Here is a 22,130-nt window from a genome sequence, read left to right on the forward strand (position 1 = left end):
CCAAGTCACCTTCAGATTAGTTTCCATTTTCTCTGGGATAAACACTTTCTCAAGCCTTAGAGTCACTGAGGATTGGGTAAATACAAAGCCATTTTAGGAAAACTGAATGTAAGCACATGTCAGTGGTGACTGGACACGGGTAACACCCGTTAATCTCACAGGAGCTGAGGGTACATCTTGCTCTTTTGCAGAGTAGGAATGTTGGAAGTGCTTTCTCCTGTGAGAATTTATTCTCCTCAGTAGACAGTCTACAGTGGAAAAGGACTGGCTTCCGAAGATCTGAAGATACCCAGGCAGAGCCCAGACTGCATCTGGGCCTTGCCCCTTATGGGAGGAATTCCAGAGCAGGTTCTTAGTATGCACTTGAAACCTATCTTAAGTGAGTTCTTGGATCATGGAGTATCCCACTACCTCAAGCTTGAAAAATAGCTATCAAGTTGTTCTTGCCAATTAGTACATAACATTATCTGAGAACAAAACAAATCTTCATATATCTAGGATTACAGTCATCTAAATGTTTCTTCTTAATTGCTCTTGATTTATTGAATGACAGGTATACATGGCTACCTAATTTATAAATGAGATGAAGTTATTGCCGTATAAATATTTCATTAACTAAGCCCTGAATCTTACGGATGTGAAGGATAAAAAAGCATTATGCTTACATAAAATGCCATGTAATTTTAATATACGTTTATCATTGTTTTAAACACATTTAACTGTCAAGAAATGAAAAACTCACTCAACTGAATTGAAACAACAAAGTAAATTAAAACTTGATTTTAAAAGTGTCCAATTAAATTTTTATTTTTACATGGTAGTCGATTTCACTGTGCCTCCTAAAATAGGTCATTAAAATAGACATGACATGAAGAATAAATTTTCTAAGATGATTTTCAGAAATAAGCAGCATTGTTACTTCCTAATGATCATTCATTTATTTTGTGATGGCAGACAATTAAAATAGAAAAGGTAGAAAGTGATACTAGAGAAGGAAGGATAGATCTCCTCCTTTTTCTGTCATGCCCTGAAAATCACATCCCATTTTCTTTCCCAGTCTGGTAGCAATTTGTTTGGAAATTGGGGGGTATAGAGGAAATGGAGACTTCTGTACATAGTAAATGAAGACCTTCCTTGACCAGACGAGTTGAAGATGGAACTTTGTGTTTGATGATGAAAATGAATGAACTCTAAGAATAAATAGGGTCTGGCGTGTGCAAGGAGGCATAGATGCTTACCTGCTCCAGTCAAAGTTGGAACCGCTTGAATTCTGTACCTGTTCATGCTAATTTTCTGGAGGATTCACAGGTAGAAAGCTTGTCAACTCCAGGAGCACACAGTTTTCTTTGAGGGCATTCCACAACATTTTCAGATCACATCAATATTTTTATAATCTTTTCAAATCAGTGGGTGAATGAGAAATACAAAGAATACAATTGCATCTGTCTTCATCTGTATCCCAAATCTTAATTCACATCTGAATATAGCGAACATTTTCTTTTCTTCTTGGGTTAAGTGCCACTAGGTTATTCTGTGTTTCTTTTAGAACACTAAGATTAACTATAGAAAAGAAAAAAAAAAATGTTTGACTAGATGCTATATCTTATCCCTAGATCTTGCATTTTTCAGCATAAATGGGTTTTAAAGGGTTTATCAGTGGGTTTTATGGCTTTTCTTAGAAATATTGGAATTTTCTACATTTCCTCTGCATCCAATAACACATTGATTTTGAGATTTTGTTAAGCAACCACTACTTCTTGCACAAAATGTTCAAACTCTTCGCCATACCTCATCTGTTAGCGACATGGCTATAATTAATTTAAGGCTTGCCGTACTTTTCCACTTGTACCATTGAAACTTTGTTAGTTTGATAAGACTGAAAAACCTGTCAAGCCGAAATCAGTGTCCAGGTAGGACTTTAAATATGCCATGTACTTTCTGAGAATAAGAACCAAGGAGAACTGTTAGATATTTGTTGTCTACTTGGGAACTAATGTAGAAAATTTTATAGCTTCTGGACTCTGTCATTGCTGACCATTAAATAGAGCTTTTGGCTTTTAGCACTATTTTAATGACTCTTAGTTCTTTGCTTTTGTTTTTTTCCCTCTCTATTTTTCTTCTTTCTTTCCTTGAAAAAATTTTATACTTGGCCCTGAGCATTAAAGCTTCTGATTTTTACAAGTTTTTCTTTTAAAATTGCTAGTTATCTCTTACCTTGTGGATTCCATTGTTTTTATGCTTGTTTGGAGTATCCAGGTCCAAGTACTTGTTAATAATTTGCTTTCATAACATTGTTAATGATATTAAGTGTACACTAAGTATGTAATATTTAAATATTACTTAATATTATAGTAATAACAACTTCTGAGGGCGATGAGCATAATGAGCTTTTATCTAAGCTAAAATTTATATTTTCAGCAGTCATGAATTCTGTAAGTTTACTTAGATTGTGATCTTCTGGACATATTAATAAACTGGCTTTGGACTTAAGCCCCTCAGTCTGGTTTCTACAGAAAATTCAAAGGAAAATTATTAGACCCAGTTAATTCACCAGTCATGTGAGAAGAGGAATGGTCTTTGACATGCACTCAGAATAAGGGTCTTCTTGGGGTGGAGAACATGGCGCCAGGCTGATGGGGAGGAGCCTACTACTGTGGAGCTGGTCTTGTAGGCACAAAGGCATGGGTGCCCTGCCAAAACTCTATCCCCACTGCCTGTTGCCCATCACTATAATTTTCTTCTTGGGATTCCCTGTGGCTCTTCTCCAGATAAGGATGCATCACAAGTTATTCATGGTGATTCCAAGAGTTCTCTAATACTAATGAACACTTAAAATGGGACGATGTCTGCTAACTTTGAACCCAGGAAAGCTGTCTGCATTAAGCAGAGGAGGAAACAACTTAGCTGATGCAAGGTGAGGGCCACAAAAAAAATATATAGGCAGAGAGATTCCGCTGTGACACATGCTATGCTAGGGGCAGGGGCAGGACTTTGACCTTCGGGAGTGTTTCAGATCTGTAAGAGGAAGCAGCTCTGAGTTGGAAATGTGTGTCCACCTCCCTTAAGCCTCCAAGTCTGGGCTCAGATGTTCCAGATGAGGCTCAGTTTGACCAGAATACGCTGTGGAGCCCTTCTCTACACACCTTCAGTCCCTCTCACTTCATAAAGTTCTTCAGAAAGCTGTGAGAACTTTCTCCCTGAGCTGCGGAGCAAGCAGCCCCTTTACATTTGTTTCAGTCTTACTCATTTTTAGTGGATAAATGTGCAAGGCGGTAGTGTTGGTGCTTTTGAATCTGGGTTCTTCTCCCATTTGTTTCCCTATAATATTGATAAGAACTGAAATTCTTTTTCTTTTCTTTTTGGTAGAAGTGGGGCTGGAGCTGAGGGTTACACTACAACTAAGCCACATCCAGAGTCTTTTTATTTTTAATTGCCCAGGCTGGCTTGAAACATAAAAAAGATTTGGATGTTCAGTTGACAGCCAAGAGGTGATCCTCTTCTCTGGTCCGTTGCTTGGAGTGCAGCCCTACAAGTCCGTAGGTGCAGGTTTGCTGATCTTCAAGATTCCTGGAGTCGGGATTGGGCTCAGTTTTGAAAAGCTTGTGGCTGCACTTCTCAGGAAATTATAGCTCATTTTGTGACTGTCCAGGAAAAGGCTTTTAAAATCCCGGTGCCCAAAAAACAAATAGTTTCTCCCTGCACAAGGTGGCAGGGGTTATCCCACCCAGGGGCCAGGAAGTGGCTTCCTTTGAGCCACGCTCCTGTTTATTTTCAACCCTTCTTATCTCTTCCAGATCTGGAGACTGACATAGAAACTGTACCTGCAGATTTAGGTAGGATCAGTGAAACATCCGCCAGCCTTATCCTCAAAGAATCTTACAGTGAACCAAGCACTTCTGCAAACATTAGCACAGTTGGACCTTTGCTTTGGATGTACTTTTGTCCCCTTTTTGAGAAGTGATACCGTATCTTTTTCGCCCTCTGTCATGTTATGCCTTTTAGAATCATGGCGCACACCAGAGATTAGATAACAGAAGATGAACTAGTTGTGGAGTGATTGGTTTTTGTTTGTTTTTCAATGTGGAAAAGGATTTTAATATAAAAAATGTGTTTTCTGTATTTGTTCAATAAACAAAAGAATTTCTGATTTAACCCATCATTTTTTCTAGACTTTTTTTTTGTCTTGTAACATTTCCACAGTTTAAACTCTGACTATCACTGGTACTTTAGAGAATTCCAGTGTTTCATAGGCAAGCAGTTAGTTACCTTGTAACTGCATGGGTCAGAAGACTGTGACTCATTATGTGATGTGTTGACTTTAAATTGATTTTAAGCACACTTTAAATGGTAATGAGAATGGTGAGCTGGGAGATAACTTTAAAGATTTGATTCTCAGAAAGCAAGCAAACATTTAAAAAAATGATAGAATTCCATGATAGTGAAAGTCAAGGTAAAATCAGGATAGTGAATAGCAGAAATTATTTTTCCTTATTTTTTCACTGTACCTTTATTATATTTTATTGTGTTGATATGAAAAATAACGAGGAAAGCCAGTATTTGCTATCCAACTATGGATCAAATTAAATGTGACAAAATGAATTGTTCCAGTGTGTGACTACTTCGTTGCTCTCAAACTCAGAATCATTCTTTCAAGCAAAATTTAAAATTAAAATATAATAAGGAAAATGAAGGTCAAGGAGCAGAAAAATGAGAATTTGTCCAAGCATGAGAGAAAGGCAAAGAGAAATATTAACCATTTAGGCGTGAGTTACATTTGTACATATGTATGCACACATGAACATTAACTGTTTAGGCATGAGTTACATTTGTACATGTGTATATACCAAATATTAACTGTTTAGACATGAGTTACATTTGTATAAATGTGTGGTAAATTCCAGACTTATGAGCATTGGAGTTGGGAACTTTCACTAATAAGAACAGACCTCGAATTATGAACACTTGCAGATGTGAACAAATCATGGAAGTAGTTTACTTGTCTGCTGGCCATTGTCACCATTGTGCTGCTGTGTGCTTACTGCACAGTGTGATAGTGTACAGCAGTACAGTGCTCAATCAGAGGCCAGCATGTCCAGAGGCAAGAGGAAAAGCAGTGGTGATGTGGAGGGGATGGCTAGAAAAAGCAGAGCAATAGCCATGAAAACAAAAGTGAAAATAATCGAGATTGGACTGAAATGAAAAAGTGGTAGACATCACTTGTTCTCATTACATGAGTCCTTGAACCATTGGCAGAATTCTAAGGAAAAAGGACATGGTCACGTGAACTCTCCTGTGCCAATGAAGTGACTTTGTCGGACCCGTGAATGAATCTGACTTATGAACGTTCTCCGCAATGGAACTTGTTCTTAAGTCGAGGACTTGCTGTATACACACGTGAACTGGGAGAAAATACATGAATTAGTATGGTGAGAATGTAGCAAGCCAGGTGGACATGACCGCAATGATCTTGGTTGTAACCACTGTTTTGCTTACATGGTGACCCCGGCACCTGTCTGAAAGCCAATAAGACACTCAGGAGAGCATTTGGATCCAGTCACCGACACTCAGTTTCCCCCCTGACATTTGGATGTAGTGGTTTATGAGAAAGCCCAGATACCCTTCATCTGGCCACAGCTCACCTACAAACCACTTCTGGCCTTGGGATGCCGATGCCGGAAACCACCTGTGTTGCTGTCTCCCAGGGCACATTCTGACCTCAATCAAGTCTGTGATAAGCGACACTTTGTGCTACTCTGGATCTTTCTGCCTCTTCCTTGAGTCTCACAACACTTCCCACCTTTGTTGCCTGGTTCTTGTCCCCCAGGACTGAGTTTTTCAAAAACAAACCCATTTTGAGGTACTCAATTTCTTCATGAGGAAAGATATATTCTAAGTTCATTTTCTTTATTTGTTTTACTAGATTTTGCTATTGCCATTCCCAACTAAACAACAAATGTCTCTGAACTTATTTTCTTAAACAGCACTGTTTTCTTAGTTAAAAGCTTGCTGCTTGAATTAATAAAATGTAGTCAACTTTAAGATCTTTATTGGATTTAAACAACTTGGGAGAAATCCAGTTTTTTGTGCAAAATCTTTATACTCCTCTCCCGTTCAATTATTTCTAGTTGTGTAGAAATCTAATGGCATTGGTGAATTATGCAGCAACGTGTAGCTTAAAACTATATGCTGGTGAATGTTAACAGGTAGGACTGCAGAGATGACATATTCTGGTGGTAATTTTTGCACCAGGAAAACTGATTTATTACTGTTCATGAACATAATTGTCGGCAGTTGAGACTCAACTGAATTGATCTCAAGTTTGAACTCTCTTTTCTGGCTTGTCTGCTTGTTACTATTTTACGTCAGTCAGTAGTTTCATTCAAAACTGTTAAAATAGTCACTTCATAGAGACATAGCCTAAGTCTAATGTTGAAAATAATGATTACCTTTTATTGAGCACTTATTCCATTCAGGCCATTTACTGAGTAACAGCTTTGCATAAATGCCCTCATTTAATCTTTTACAACAGCGTTGTAAGGAAATTTTGCATTAGAGAAGTGAAATGACTTGCTAAATATTTGCCCATAGCTCATTCGTGGCCTCAAAAGTGTTTGGACCTACAAGTGTGTCTGAGTGCATTTCATTCACTCTGAAAGAAAACAGGTTTTGTAACTGAATAAGAGAATTATACTGGAATCTTAAACTTTCTTAAATTTTCAAGTAATTTTTGGTTGCAGTGTACAAATGATACCAGATACAGGAAGCATATTCAGGAAATTAAGCCTTTCTGTCATTTTAACGAATGTCATATGTCTTGGCCATTCATCATAGGCTGTGGCTTTTGATGAGGACATTTGCAGAGTCTGAGAAGTTCTCCAGGTCATAGAGCTACTTCTCAGTTGAACCCATGGTGCATTGAGCTATGCATCACTGCGATGTGTGAAAGTCTCAAGGTGAAAGAGACCTTGACTATAAAAACCCCTTTCTTTCTAATATGGTTTCAATACTGAAGCCCAGAGAAACTAAGTGATCACATATCTAGTGTTTTGGGGCTCTAGAATCCAAGATTCAACTTTTTCTACTATTCATGTTGAATGATAAGTTTAATGATAAACCACATACTCTACAGCTGTGCATTAGGATGAAGTTAGAAAACCAGGACTTTTTTTGTATTAGGGTGATGCTATAGTTTGGATCTGAAATGTCTCTCAGAAGTCTTATGTATTCAGAGATGGAGATTTAGGATGTAGATTAGATCATGGGAATGATACACTCATGAGTTTATGGCTGAATGTGCTGTTGGGTAGTGGGATGCTGGTGGAAGAAGCAGGTCAATTCTTGTTCCCAGCTCTTACCTTCTCTCTACCTTGAAGCAAGTAGCTTTCCTCCACCTTGCCCTTCTACTTTGCCATTTCTAACTTGGAGTTAGGCAAGCATGGAGTGAATCCTCTGAAAACTGAGCCAAAAAAATCCCCACTCCTTTAAGTTTTGAGTGTTGGGTATTTTGTCCCATCAATGAGAAAGTGTTTAATGTAGGTGCCAAGTGCAAACAGCTTTTGCCTCTTTGAAGCACTCATGATTCAGTAGGTTAAAAGTATTTTTCCAGGGTCAGAAATGGTCATGTTTTGGCTGTTTCTTTGTTAGGCCCTTTCAGGAATAGTTTTCAAAAGGACCACGGAACAGGAAGTTACTGAAGACACAACATGTTGCGATTCCTAATTCTGAAAGTTACCCTGGTAGGCAGATATTATTATTCCCACCTATTGATTGGAAACTATGACTCAGTGAGTTTAAAGGGCTTCTCAGTATCACATAGGTACTTTTTAGAATATTCAGGAATTGAACAGTGGTTTCTCTGACTGTAAAGCTTGGATGTTTTCTTCCAAACACATTGCACTGAGTTACAAAACGTTATCTTGGTCTAGCAGGACCACACATAACTAAGCAAACTTGTTAAGTTGTACTTTAGCCATTCAGGTCAGTCTTTCCTTTCTTACTTTCCCTTCTCCCTCTCTCTGTCTTTTTCTTTAGCTGAATAATGAATTCTTACATTTATTTTACAGATAAGGGATCCAGGTCATGAGAACATTAGTATGACCTCAGTTATACAACAAAGAACTGTTAGATCCAACCCAAGATATAAATCCAAGATGCATATAAAAAGATAGGCTATACGTAGTTGTGGAAAAGTAATGGAGGACACAATATTTTCAATATGATTTATACTAGCAAATCATTGAGGGTTGTTAGATAGATTAGAGACCAGGTTCTCTATGGCAGATGTACCATGGCTCACTTACAGGGTGGCAGTAACTATCTGAAGGGAAAGCAGAGGAGAGATGCTGCATACGAGAGATGGTGTATAGGAGAATTGGTCTCAGGAGGGATTCACCTGGTTGATGAGTTAACGGGAAGATGGAAGCAGGGATGGCTTTTGAATATGGGTAACAGAAAGGATGTCAATGCCACTGGTCAAAATGGAGGTGGTAGAAGAAAAGCCCGAGAGGTTTGAAGTTCAAGGGAGATATACAGCTGTCAGTGTTCATGGGCTTGGAGATGTAAGACTGCTTTTCTGATTGAATGTTATAATTGGATTAAATATGTGGGGTCCAGCTTTATAAGATTACAGCAGCATCACTTAATCATGTATTAAAAGGGGCTTGGTAGTAAAACTAGAAGATCGTGCATATTGAAGGGTTGGGAAGTAGGTGTGATCAGAGAGGTAAAGTGAATATTGGAAGAGGATATCAGAGAAGCTGTTGAAGGGAGAGTTTAAGGAAGAGTTAGGCGCATTAGTCCTCACAGAGAAGTCAATTGGAGGAAGACAGAAAGAGACCATAGGATTTTGTACTATGAAATCATATTGTGGACTTCTTAGCGAGTAGTTTCAATCATATTTCAGGGTAGTGTAAACTGGATTATATAGAGCCAAAGAATAAGAAACAGACATTATAATTGACATGTAAGTCAAAAAGGAGGAGTGGAGTGGGAGCTGGGTGAATTTTCAGTGCTGGCAAAGGTTTTAGAATAGTGAACACGTCGTCATCATTATCATCAGAGCAGAGCTAGTGTGGGACCCAGTCATTGACCTTTGCGTAGTCCTCCTGCACATAGTATTTTACCCACTCTAAATGTTTAGTGGATGTCTGCTTAGTGAGTCATTTAGCTTTTATGGAGCCAGAAAGATGGTTACTATTCTTACTTTGCATTTGAAAAATAATGTTGAGTCATAGAGACTAAGAAACAAATGGAACCCATACCTTAGAGTAGGCAGGAGGGTGGGAGGGGGGTAGGATGAGGACCACAAGGTTAAGGGCAGGAAGGACTTCCGGCTAATGAGAGGCAAGGACTAAGGCAAGGGAAGCCAGTGGTGATGCAGGAGCAGAAGTGCAAGAGGTGAGAGAGGTCCGCAATGAGTCAGAAGGGGGGTGCAGCGTGGAAGAGACCCAGCAACACAATGTGGCTTTGAGCAGGTAGCCAAGGGCCGTCCACACTCATCAGGGACAAGCTGAACTCACTGTGGACTCACACCACTGATGAACCTATTTGTCAACGTTGCTTACAAGCCCCTTTGAACTTTAAATGACACCGTATGATCCTCATAAAGAGGTTCTGGCATACAGCCAGACATCCGTGACTAGAATTATGCCCAACATCCCCAATTCCCTAGGGAAACCACAGACCTCTAGATAATGGAAGACAGCAGGCTAATCCACAGCTGTTGAATGGCAAGCTGCTGTGGATTAACGGCCTGGGGAGAAAAACCTCTAAAACCCTCCCAGCCCAAAGGAAAGAGTACAACCTTGGAGTCCCAACACTGGATTTTGAACCCTAGCTGTCTGTTATCTAGACAAGTGTTGGTATTCCCTGAGCATCGGTTTTGTTATTGACAAAGTATAACTAACCAGTGACGGCTCCAGATCTTGTCAGGTATCAGTGGGCTGTGTCAAGAGAATATTTTGCAAATGATAAATTCCATGCAAATATTAGTTCTCTAGTAACTACCTTTGTTGTTGTTGGTAAAGCCACAGAAACGTGGATAGCTAAAAAAGGATACTAGAAGAAAGATTGTCCTCGGGCTGGCATGCAGTACTCAGAAATGGGAGATTTTTCTTTAAAGTCACCATGGAAGATTTTGAATGCCAGGTTCTACAAATGGTGTTTCTGGAGGTCAGATAGAAGGGATCATCGTCTAGAACAAACTGTGCCTCTCAATATAGAGGAAGAGCCCATTTCATAATAGTTACTTTTTAAAACCATATCCAAACATATGAATACTGTTTCTTAGTACTTATTTAAATAAAGGATAATGAAGTGCCTATTCTGATGTATCATGACAATAAACATATTTGCGTATATATTTGTACATAACCTCTATAAATGTGTATATGAGTATGGATGAATTTTGCAAAAAGTACATATAGACCTTTTTGCTGTTTCTCAACAAAAGTAGCGTTTCGAATTGTGATAAATTTATTCCAGTTTCTCAAGGTAGCCATCTTGCTAAAAAAAAAAAATAACCTTCGAATAGTCTTAATGCTGTGATTAGAATTACCCTTGCAGAAGAATTCAGGTATATGACTAGCTTCTCCCTGCTCAGCTTTTGGTTTGGAAGGTGAGATGGCACTTCTGATTTCATGAAAGCACCCTGTAGCTCAGAGAACAAATTGGAAAAATCAGGATTGATTACAGTCTATGCTCTCTTTGTCTTCGTCAGGGTTTGTTCAAAGCCAAGTTGGAGTTTTCAGAGCAACCATAGTTTAATGGAACTCCAAGCTCCAAGTACTTGGAATTATGATTTAGCAAAAATCCACTTATTATAAAGAGTGTAATGAAAAGGGCATGATTTTGCTTTAGCAACGTACCTTCACATCTGTGACTTTTTGCCCCGCTACCTGAATGGATCTGCAACTTACTAGAATGTCACAAATCGATAGTGTATCCTTTCATGCACATGGATTCTATGTGAAACCTCTCATTTCTTTTAGAAATGAAATTAATACCATTTGAAAAGTACATTGAGGAGGAATCTGCCATAACCCCAGATGAATGATCCTCTCTATTCTAAGGTTGTTTTACTTGGGGAGTAGGGATCCATAGATAATTTTCTTCCTTATCACTCAGTACAGAGTGGAAAGTGCAAGTGAAGCTCCTCTCCAAAGCAACATTGTCTCCAGGTCTTTCAGATTTCCCCAATCAAATAGCAACTCTCTTTGTTGTGTGCCTGGACATAATTTTCTTGATACGTCTATTTATGGCATTTATGATCTCCTGCCTTCAATTATTCATTGATTCTTCATCTTTGTCTTCCTTGCTCCTGAGTACAGATCGGGACTTGAACTGATTTATATCTGAATTTTCTGAAGGTTCTCAGTAGGAGCTCTCCACTTAGTATGAGCTCATTTAGTAACTACAGCAGTTGTTCCACTGAAGTAAATGGCAGAGCAGAGTATGTAGAGGCTCCTTTGTCTCTATGGGGCAAAGGAAATGTGATCTTATAGTCATTGATTTTGAAGACAAAAAAAAATTAAAGACTCTTGCATCATATACTTTGTAGAATAATGGTATTGACTGAATAACTGATAACCACAATACCATCACGTAGAGAATGGCTCTGTCTTATCCACTGACTAGTGAAGCTCTCTAATGAGGACAAGTTATGAAAACATGAGTAATTTCTGATTGAAGATGATATATCCTCTCTTCAGTCTTTCCCTTTTTGTCCCATCCTGGGACCTGGGAAGAGAGTTATGAATGGGTTAGAGGTCAGAGATTACATTTGTAAGTATTTCTGAGTAACAAAAAGTAACTTTTCTTTGTGTCTTGATGGGGCCATTTTCACTTTGTTAAACTGCATTCCTTTCACGGAAGCCCACATCTATTTCATTGTTCATCTATTTCTATTCTAAGGAATCTATTTTGATGAACTGAAAAACTTTAAGAAGCTATCCTTCCTAAATTAATCCTATCCTGTCTTACTACTTTTAAAATAATGTTTTTGATCTTTTGAGGGTGTGATGGGTTGAAAAATTGTCACATATTTTGAAATTGGAAAGGAGCTTAAATATAATTGAGTCCACGAGTGACATGGTGCAGGGGGAAATTAAATGACATGTCTGTAAAATCATGCATGATGTCCTAACTCCCAAATCTTTCTTATGTCCTATTTGCTGTGTTTTCCATATGTTTATATGTTTTCTGGTAATTTTCTCTACTGTCAATTTTATTTGCCTAACTGGATTAAACTTTTCAAAGACCCTTGAAACTTCTTAGAAATATGTCCTTGACTTTTTACCACCTAACTCATATATTGAACATTATTCACAGTAGAACACACTTTAACGGTAAATGGTTGCTGTGGGCAACGTTTGTTTCTCCAAATTAGTGTGGGTGAAGGAATAGAGAAATCATTGGAAAACTCCACCAAGAAAGAAAAAAAAACGATCAGCAGCAAGATACATAAGCCTAGGGATTGTTTTTAAAACCAAGATTTTTTTCATTTGGTGTTGTTGTTCTTATTGTGTTTGAAATTGGACTAATGGTAGAGGCAATAAAAGGATGCAGATAAACTAAATTGCTCTAAATGGCTGCAGTTCAGAGCAGTGCCAAAGAAATACTTTCAAAGAGGGCATAGAAAATGAGAGGAAAAATAGTCTTTCCCACTGTGTGTGTGCAAAGGACTGAAACAGAGCGGGTGGAATAGGAAGGAAAATGGAAGCACAACAGTGTCCAGTCCACCCCAGCCTGATCTGGCTGGCGATCTCATTAGTGCTGCTGTTACTCCCAGAATTATCACAGGTCACAGAAAGAGGCCACAAAGAATTCATAGCCCTTTTGGGGCCTAACTGGAGTGCACTTGATAAATAATTCAGGTTGTCGGATGTGTCTGGGTGTGGTTAACTTCACCTGAGCTTTTTCATCTTTTCTGTTAATATTATCCCACACTTTTTCTTTCTTTCTTTTTTTTTTTTATCTGATTCAGTTAAAAATCACCACCAGGCCCCACACACTGTCTTTAGTCAAGCAAAAACCTGTACGTCAACCTAGAATTTTGTTTCCCTCTCAGCTACACTTTCTTTTGATACCTCACAAGATAGTTGGAGATTGGGCGCCTATTTTCTGTAAATAATGGTAGCTGTCTCAATGTGATGGTGCTTGCTGCTTCTGCTTGAGCTTTTGCCTCAGTAAGTCACCAATTTTCCAGGACTTAGGGCTGAAAGAACCATGACTGTGCATTTAAACATTTCTGGATTGAACTCACTGTTGAATATCAGGGAGTTAATTTGGCCAAATTAAGAAATCATAAAAATATTAAATTATAGCTTGCACACAAAGTATATTTAATTGCACATTAATTTGCTATTTTTTTGAAGTATAACCCGGGGTTTGGTCTGCATATGGAACCACTGATTAAATTAGCATTGTTTTCTTTTCTAAAATGTGTCAATTCTGGTTATCAATTCTTTTTTCTCATATTGGAACGCAAGATTTTCAAAATTCTGCCCACTCTACCCCCTTCCAACATCATGTGCCAGCAGCTGTAACTGACTTGCCTTTAATGGGCTTTTCTGAACCATTCAACCGGGCTTTCATCAATGAGTAGCTCCCTTTTGGCCCTCTATTTTATTTCTTGGGAAAATTTTTGTTTATCTTATATGAGTGTTATAAAAAATATACCAGTGGCATCATATGGTTTGGGACACTCCATACACACAGAGGTCAACAGCCAGGCTCATGTGGGAGCTGCCGGAAGAGTCTCTCAGCACTGCCAGTACCCAGCATGTCATTGTCAGCATAGTCCACCAAGGGGATGAGAGGGTCATATTTCCTGGTGGAATATTGGTAGGATCTACCATTTTCTGTGTAATCTTAGGAAAGTTACTTAGACACATGATACTTCAGTTTCTTCATTACTAAAATGGCAATATAATAATATATATCTCATGGGATTGCCAAGAGAATTGAATGAGTTGGCTGATCTCAGAATCATGGTATGGGGCATTCTTATGGCACTTGTCAGGACTGAGCTATTGTTATTTTTATGCAGGCTTGGTAGTCTGTGGCTTTGTCTCAAACTTTTCAGTATTGCTTCCCAAGGGGGTAGCTTATAAGTTCTTCAGTTTATGTTTATGTATTATAGAAGGACACATGGTAAGTCTAAGATTTTTGTCTCCTTTCTCCAAGAATAGATTTTCATCCCTTTGTGGACAACCTTGCCCTCACCAAGAACGTATGCTCTGTTGCACCTTAGGTGACTGTACCTTCCCCAAGTCAAGCATTAGGAGTTGGCTCTTTATCATGTGGGACAGAGCAAATTTTGGCCTGAGGATCATGCTTCCTCTTTCTAGGCCTGTTTTCCTCCAGAGAAAGACACTTAGATCTACAAATTATTGATGCAAAGAGGACAGCAAAGGATTGAACCACATCAGTGATTTTTGGGGGGTCTGAGAAAGCAATTAGAGGTATGTGATACTACTTATCTAAATGACCACTTAGCAGCAGTTTTCATTTTCATTAATGGATTGTCATGGAGAATATTAAGCCTTTATTCACTAGCCTGAAAAATAGAGGGTAGATGGATTCTTGGAACTTCTAAAGCTAGGGCCACAGCACCTGGGAAAAGAAAGTGTTCAGGCCAAGAACAAGAAATTCCCTTGGGAGGGCTGGAAACTGAAATTAGGTTCAAAGTGGAAGTCTAGTCAGAAGACTTGGCATCAGTTTGCAAACAAGTTTGCTTTGTAATCCAGCTACGAGTGTTGGATGTAATGAGCAGTTTCTTACTCACCTATTATTAGGATTAGTTGCAGCATGCCTTTCTTAATGTATGATGCAGTTTATGTACCTCTCACTGTACTATGAAGTTAAGTGTTAGCTTAAATTGTCATAAGAAAATATCGCAGACTGAGTGACTTGGACAAAAGAGATTTATTTTTTCACAATCCTCGAGACTAGAGGTGCAAAGGAAAGGTGTGGACAGGATTGGCTTCTTCTCTGATTTTTCTCTGGATTGTAGATAGCTGACTTCTCTCCCATGTCTTCACATGGTCTTTCCACTGTTTACATATATGTCATGATCTCTTCTTATATTGGACATATTGGATCTGAACCACACTGATAAAATCATTTTAACTTTATTATCTCTTAAAAACTCCATCTCCAAATATAATCTCCTTCTAAGGTTTAGGAGGGTAGCATGTCAACAAATGAATTTTGTGGACTCATTTCAGTTCATAACAGGCCACTACCTGTCATGTAGCAGTTATTTGAAAAATTATTATTAAATACATGAATGGATGATACATTTTTATTTAATTTTGGTAAGTCCGGAGTTAGCAAGTCTAGACACTTGTGAGTTGTTTGATAATATTTCCTGAATTTAAGTTTGGCTTTAGAATTCTCAAATTCTAGTGTATCGGTATGAAAAGCAGCAGCGTGGGGAGCTCACAGTTCTTCCCTTACGCTGGGGGTTCCATCGTGAGCCCCATGGCCTTTCCGTTCATTCCCCATTATGCATTCCCTCTCCTGAATTCCAACAAGCCTAGAGGTGCTGTGACCTCTGAAGGGCAGATGTAGTGGAGACATCTACCCAGGTCCTAGGAGAATATTTGGGGCAGGAAATTCTGTTTTCTGTGGATTCAGTGAAGCTGGAAGTGGCAGTAGAGGCTTTGGATGGTCACACCCTTGACCCTGCACACTTTGCCTGATAAGTAGAGATGTCTGAGGGTAGACTGGTTAGTTCCAGCTTTTTTTTTTTTTTTTTTTAGATGACTTCTGTGCTCTGAACTCCAGAGGAAAGGTCATGAACATTAGAGAGCCAGAACATTCTGAGAAAATACCAGGGACAAAGCCACTCCCAAAAGTAGTTATGGTGGTGGTTGTATCACTGAGGATTTGCTTCTGGAAGTCTTATCCCAAAATAACTATGATTCCTGTACCTTTGAGGCTCCCAAAGACCAAGTAAGACCTCAGGTAGAATCAAAGCAAGAGTGGGCTTCTGCATCCCTTGAAGGAGGCACGGCCTCACTTGCAGTAGCCTTCTCTTAAGGTGAGATAGAGCAGCCACTCAGTAAAGATGCAGCCCAGGACAACTTTACGAAACATTTCAAACCACGGATTGTACAACTTTGGAACTCATCAGCAGAGTCACTCCACAGTGCTTTTTCAAACGCATGGTTGTTTGCCAGGCTATGCATAGAACTTCAGAAGGAGATAAAAGGTCAGTGCTTTTACTTACTACATAGAATAATTTATAGGTAGAGACCAATTTACTTGCTAATGCACAGTGGGTGGTCTGTGCCTTCTCCAGTGCAGGGGACACTTTGTTAACCAGGGTGGCAGGCTTCAGTGCTCTGGATAGAAGGGAAAAGACCCTTTTAATTAATTATGTGGTTGTCGTTACCCAGCATGGAAGCCTCACTTTGTCATCAAAGTCCTTGTTTACACAAAGCTGTATTTCTTTATTTATTATTTATACTTCATCTAGTTCCAAGAATAATTTGAGACAGCAGAAAAATAAAAAGGTCTGCGGTGTTTGCGAGACTCTGAGACAGGACACTGGAGTATTTTGACAGAAGTTTAAAGTTGCTTTTCCTCTCCAAGCTTTTCCTAGTAAAATTTCCTGTTCTACTTGATAATTACTTCTTTTCTGGAGGCACTGCTTTTAGTTCTTTGGTGCACAGATCTGAGCAGTGATCTTAATCTTCTCTCACCATACCCTCCCTGCTGGTGTATATTTACTTGCAGGCTTTCATTGCAGTAAGAATAAAGTCCAAAAGGCTTTCCAAAGCTGTGCAAGGCTCTACCTGTCCTAGTCCATAGAACCTAGGACGTCTTCCTGCTCTCTTCTTTCCTCCATTTCCAGTCACATTGTTTTTACAGTTCCTAAAGATGGCCAGGTTCTCCCTTCCTTGTTCCTCTCTGCCTGCTCTTAATTAGGCCCACTATGCTATTTACCTCTCTCCCCCATGCACTGACCTCTCTCATCCTGGGTACCCTCCATAACATCTCAACCAATGGGGGGTCCCATTCTGCAAACCACCATTCATGATTACCTTAGTTAAACCTGCTCTTACCCATCTGGACCTACCCTTTATCATAGTTTATTTTCTTCATGATTTTGCCCACAATGCTATTGTCCCAGGTGTCAAGTCTGTAGCTTCTGATTTTTGTTTCCTTGCTTTCTAAACACTTTTGAAGCCTAGCTCCTCCTGACTATGAGGACTTCATTTCTTTTGTCCCTCTTTGCATCACATAGTAGCCACTCAAGAACCAGTGAAGGAAGGAAGGGGAGCTCCCAGCTTTAAGAAGAGTTTTGATATATTTTACTTGATTTGGAATGCAAGCCAGAAACATTGGCATTTCTAGAGAGGGTGTTATTAGAGTCTAAATTTTTTTGTTTGGGTTTTGGTTTTTTTTGGTACAGGGGATCGAACTCGGGTCCTTGTGCTTGAGCAGCAGGCGGCGAAACCACTGAGCTAAATCCCCGGCTAGAGTCTAAATTAATTGGTTAATAACTGCAGGATCATATAAACATTAGGAAACTGGTAAAGAGAGGGGAAAGGGAGGTTCACTGGGAAAGGACAAGACCTGAGGTTGTTGGCTGCTTCTAGGTTTTTCTCCCGCGCAGTGGTTGGTCTCAGAGACAGGCTCATAATTGAATTCAGTACTTGGTAGGGCAAACCTTGTAGGCCACTTAGACCACTTCCCAGGACCCAGGCCTGCATTTCAGCCCAGCTTGAGAGTGTAGCTGTCAGAGAAATGAGTAACCCAGCCTCATTCCTTGCATATGACGACCTCATCATCACTAGGTGTTTTGTATATAATTTACCATCTCAGACCTCATTTATACTTGAGTTTTATTTTTATTGAGCAGGGAGGATCACAACTGTATTCTATCGAAATATAAAGTGGTTAAAAAGGATGAAGTATGAATCAAAGCTGTCTTCTCTTGTGTATTGTTTTTTTTGGGGGGGTGTGTGTTTGTGTGAGTGTGTGTGTGTCTGTGTGTGTGTTACTGAAACCACCCTTCAGCAGTGTCACTTTCCCTCTGGTGACAGTTACAGGCACAGGGGCCTAGGGTAACAGGGACTAAGTCAAAATGTACCTTACTTTCTTTACATAAGAAAAAGAAAGAAGAGCTATTGTGTTTTTATTCTTTTTCTTTTGGTCGCTATTTCTCCCTGACAGAGAATTCAATAATTGAAGTTGATTGGCAGCATATACTTAAAAGTACACAAGTCTTTTGCATTTAGGGTAAAGTTTGAAAGCTGCAGCGTCCATCAATGAAAGCAGGGCTCTGATTGTGTATAAGCTATAAAGGAATCTGCTTCCGTGTTTAAATTCCCTGGTGTTTCAGGAACATACCTCAAAAGGTATTCAAATGAGAAAGGCCATCACTATAGTTATTTTACAGGGGGATTTAAAAACCTTCCCTGTGTTTTTTATACTTTCCTTTGAGTCATTCCTTTCGTGCTTTGTGCAGCTCTCCTGGATATAAAACCGGTGCAGCTCATCTGGGGTTTTATTTTAAGCTTTGGAAATGATTTGATCTTAACCCATATCTTGTCATGTTCTGGGGGAGCAAACGTCCTTGAGAGAATGAGAGGGTCAAGGATAAGAAATAATCATCTTCCTCCTGTTTCTTTTCTCTTCTCATTTCCCACATCCAGGAATAGGCAGTCCCCTTAACATAGCCTGACACCTCAGCATGACAGGTGTTCTGAAGATGAGAACACATTGTAAAAGCTTATTTATTCAGGGAGGAAATTTCAAACCATTTACATTCAGAGCCATCCTTCTGATACCAAAATAAGCTTAAGCAATGAATTTTTTATTTTTAGACTCAGAACCAGATAATTCACCTGGAAATATACACTCTGTAATTTCATTTCATGGGCTTAGTCAATATTGCAGACTTGGAATCTGCATTTTCCTTGGGAAGGAGACAGAAGATTTTCCGTAACACTATGTATATTACATATGTGGTGCAGTGTTTTGGTGGGGAAGTAGGCCATGTTTATATTTTTGGATTCAGTTTATTTTTTTCCTAAGCTTTTTTATAGCTTTCAGAGATACTGGTCTATTTTATAGTTTTTCTAACAGTATGGGATGGTAAAATGGTATGCAAGTAAAGCTTAGTTAAACTGTGACAGTGAATTTATGTGGATATTTGGATGTTATTGATATTATGTGAGCATATATACATATATTGTGTGGTAGAGCACAAAATCCTGATTTTAGCTCACAACCGTCCTAGAACTGAAGCATTAAGTATTGGCAATCATCTTATCAAACCTGCTTTGTGATAATGCTTCATAGCAACACCATTTCTTGAATACTGTATGTAAATAAAAGCACAGGATTTCACTTTATTTTATAAAGCAGTATAGTGCTGTGGAACTGCAATTATTTTCTAATTACGTGCTCTGTGACTTTACTAAGATCATCTAATTTCTTTATGTTCAAGGACTATCTATCTCTCACTCAGTCTATGTAGGTTTCAAGAGCTTAAATCTCTTGAAAGCTGTTCTGAAATAGCATTCAGTGATTTCTTGTGGGACTTCACACTGAAGATGTTGAAGAGTTTCCACAGACTGCCTCTTCAAACAAAGTAATCATCTGTAGGTTCTTTCTTTGATTCCTTCATTTATTCTACCAATGGTTTTTGAATGCATGCCACATGCTCTTGTGGGCTTTGGGGAAATAACCAAGAGCAAAAGCTGACCAGCCCCTGCCTGTGAGGAGCTTTTCAGGGAGGTGGAACAGGTTAAGGAACAAGGCTCTTCAGCCTATGCCCGCTTTGGTTCCCAGCCCCATCACACACTGATGGAACTAGTAACTGTGTCCACATAGTTTCAGGGTTGATGCATGGGAAGAAGTATTTGTATATCACCAAAGAAAAGGATGAGTATTAAGGAATGAAAGATGAAGTAAATTGGATGAATTCAAGAGGAGCAGGTCTACCTAATTAGGAAAAATGCTTCCTTGTGCACGAGAGTTTACTGTTGTTTAAAGCTAATAGGAATCATTAGTGATAAGAATATGTGTTTTTCAGACATAGGTTACCATACAAATGACTTACCGTCCTACAAAAACTTTGAGAGATTAATATTAAATTATTTTCCCTCTTTTTCATGTATTTTATGGGGTACATGGGGCCGAAGTCATGTTCCAGAAGCAATACTAGTAAGTGATAATTCTGTTCAGAGTTCATCTGTTTGTTGTTCACCATACCTCCTCAGTCTCTCCTAAATCAATTTACTTTGTGTTTAGCTGGTACTTTTAGGCACTTTACAATTTACCCAAATCTTTCCACCAATTCTGTAAACGCAGCTAATAATTACCTCCTTGAGATGAAGAGAGTGAGGTTTAGAGAGGTAGAGTCAGTTGCCATCATCCTGCTATTAGTGAAAGGATGAGCTGAGATCAGTACTAAATTCTGACAGGCTCCAGAAGGTTTGCTTTTCCCACAACACCAAAGCAAGGGAACAGGACTGACGATGCAGAAGACAAAGAGGCCAGTTGCCTAGATGCCCTGAAAATAGCTCCAGAGAGGGCGTGGCCAGATAAACAGATGGTAAAGGGCCCCGTCATCAGATCCTCCTGGGGAAGATCGCCAGGATGTGCATGCCCAGCCTCTAACAGACCTGCTGTACCAGAATCTGCAGAGGTGGGACCAGGAAGTCTTCATTTTATGTCACCTTCCCCTCCTGTTTTTGATGATCCTCAGGGTCAGGTGACCATTGTATCAAATGATGGCAGAGAATCCTTCCCAAAATAAGACTTTAAAAAATTGGTTATTTTTCTATGAAACATGATGCTATTTGAAATCCATTTAATCAAATTAGTATTATGAATGAATCGAGCTACTACCCTTTGAAGCGGCTTGATACCTACACACCTGCGAGCTATGGGAGGTCAGCCTGCTTTGGACCATGTCCTTTTGAATTCTGTTAATACTCTCTCACTTTATTGTTTTCCCTCCAAAATCCTGCTTTACTAATTTCTGTTCACAACCGGGAGCCAACTCCCAGCACAGGGGCTCTCTGGGATTGGTTTCTAGGCATCAAGACAACTGGTCGTTCCACTTTCTAGATAAGGTACGTGTGGGCGGTGGCTGACATGGGAAGAAGCTACAGTCTTGCAGTCCCAGGTCTAAAGGTACATGGTGCAATCAGTGGGTGCTCTCTAGTGGATGGAGAGAGGTGTGTTGGCATAGTGAGTGTCCCCAGTGTTTATGCATTTGAGTTTTTAGCAGTGGTTGCTTGCTCTAAACTTACCTCTCTTTGAACCAGTTGGAAACCATGTGAGAACAGTTCTTCAAATGTGTGACAGTATTTTGTGCTTTGTTAACACAGCTTTTTTTGGTTTGATCTTAATGTTTTCAATTCTAGACTGACTGGAGCCAGGAAATTGTCAACAGTTTAAATAAAGTATTTCCTTTCTTCCCATCTCTCCTTTTCTCCTTCTCTCTCACTTTCCTTCTTTCCTTCTCTTTGCCTTACCAAAGAAAAATATTTGTCTACTGAGAAACTTCAACAGGCTTGGTCAAGTTGAATGATATGGAGAAAATGGTTTCAGGTTGGGGGTGGCTGCTCTTCTGTCCCTCCAAATTCCTTTCCTAATCCCCAGATCATGGCCAACAAAATACAAAACGCCCTGTTTGTCATACGAACAGTATTTATAACCTGTCCTCAGGAATGTGGAACTGTGCAGGCGATCTATAAATTGTTTTCCTGTTTCCAGATTATACCAGACATTCATAGTGCAGCATGGCATATGGATTCTGCACCTGCTGGGGACTGATTTGAGCACTAATTGCTGAACTCCAGAAACTCTAAGTTGGACAGGATCCTGGAAAACTTTTCTAGGCGAATCCTAGAAAGGAATTAGCTTTTCATTTGTTTGCTTTCAGTTTAGCTTTCTCATTTGTACCACTTCATGCACCGTGCTGTCTTGTCACAATCTCACCAGTGGTGAAACCATTAAGATTTTATTAGGTTTGTCCTAGAGTCATTATAGTATGTGATTGGCAATGCTTATTGACAGTTCTTATTTTCTGTACTATGATTTTTATAGCCTGGGTTTATTAAGCAGTCCTGGAATACTAGGCTTCTGGAATTAATTAAGAA

At 39.3% G+C, this 22,130-nt stretch overlaps 1 protein-coding gene across 3 annotated transcripts in view; it reads left to right on the forward strand.

Moving 5' to 3' along the window:
* Window positions 1–22,130, forward strand: part of Flrt2 (fibronectin leucine rich transmembrane protein 2) — a 98,059-nt gene that overhangs the window by 58,505 nt on the left and 17,424 nt on the right. The window contains exon 1 of one of the 3 annotated variants that reach the window (XM_004837099.4): window positions 1–20,184. This exon is cut by the window's left edge and continues 45,439 nt beyond it. The exons of the other annotated variants lie outside the window; for them this stretch is intronic. The gene's annotated coding sequence lies outside the window, so the exon portion shown is untranslated. The remainder of the gene's footprint in view (window positions 20,185–22,130) is intronic. 3 annotated transcript variants of the gene reach the window in all.

This window comes from Heterocephalus glaber, unplaced genomic scaffold, assembly GCF_053883595.1.
Source record: "Heterocephalus glaber isolate CG9 unplaced genomic scaffold, H.glaber_assembly_v1.0 deba00001608, whole genome shotgun sequence".
In the NCBI taxonomy this organism is placed as follows: Eukaryota; Metazoa; Chordata; class Mammalia; order Rodentia; family Bathyergidae; genus Heterocephalus; species Heterocephalus glaber.